Genomic DNA, 1196 nt, shown 5'->3' on the forward strand with positions numbered 1-1196 from the left:
TGCTAATATAGCCAATGTAATTACTTTCTGTTCATACTTTCTTCTCAAATAACTCAGGACTTGCTTAGGGACAAGCAAGTATTAAGTTTGGTGTTGTGATGCCAAGGCATCATAGGCTAGTTTCACTGGCATTTTTCTGTTAGTTTTAGTTATTTTATGCATTTTCTTGAGCTTAAAGTAACCAAAAATGGTTAAATGAAGAACAAAGTAATGAACCATCCAAACAATATGATTTTGATGCAAATTCCATGAGTTTTAGTTATATTACTTAAATGCTATGAATGAAAGATTTCTCATGAAATTTTGCAAGACTTTGATGCAATTGTTTGGATGATTTCAGGGAAGAAGAGGCTAAGCAAGGAAGCAACAAAATCAATAAAGGAAGCTTGAATATCACATGTGGAGTTTAAGTTCCAGTTTAAGCCTAAACTGGAGCTTAAACGCCAAAATCATGAAGGATAAGAAATGCTGGGATTGAAGTTTAACCTCCAGTTTGACCTCAAACTGGAGGTTAAACGCCAGAATGAAAAGCCTCACTTAAGGAGCATTCCACGTTTAACCTCCAGTTTGACCTCAAACTGGAGGTTAAACGCCAGAATGAGTATGCCACCCAGGGAGGAGTTCCACGTTTAACCTCCAGTTTGACCTCAAACTGGAGGTTAAACGCCAGAACCAGGAAGAGTACCAGGGGCCATTCCACGTTTAAGCTCCAGTTTGACTCAAACTGGAGCTTAAACGTGTTCGATAGTTTTTTCACTCCAGGGTTGCTCTCTCCATCTCCACGTTTAACCTCCAGTTTGACCCCAAACTGGAGGTTAAACGTGTTCGACACCTCCAGGGCCACCATTCCAAGCTTCCACGTTTAACCTCCAGTTTGACCTCAAACTGGAGGTTAAACGTGTTCGACCTCCAGTATGCCTCCACCCTTTTCCACGTTTAACCTCCAGTTTGACCTCAAACTGGAGGTTAAACGTGTTCGACCTCCAGGGCTGCCCTTCCTATCTCCACGTTTAAGTTTCAGTTTAACCTTAAACTGAAGCTTAAACGTGTTCGACTACATGACTCTCCAGGGCTACCTTCTTCCATTTCCACGTTTAAGCTTCAGTTTAACCTTAACTGAAGCTTAAACGTGCTTCTACAAATGGCATCACTGGAAGTGTCTGGCGTTTAAGTTGCAGTTTAAGCTTAAACTACAA

This window comes from Arachis hypogaea, chromosome 14 (assembly GCF_003086295.3).
Source record: "Arachis hypogaea cultivar Tifrunner chromosome 14, arahy.Tifrunner.gnm2.J5K5, whole genome shotgun sequence".
NCBI lineage: Eukaryota > Viridiplantae > Streptophyta > Magnoliopsida > Fabales > Fabaceae > Arachis > Arachis hypogaea.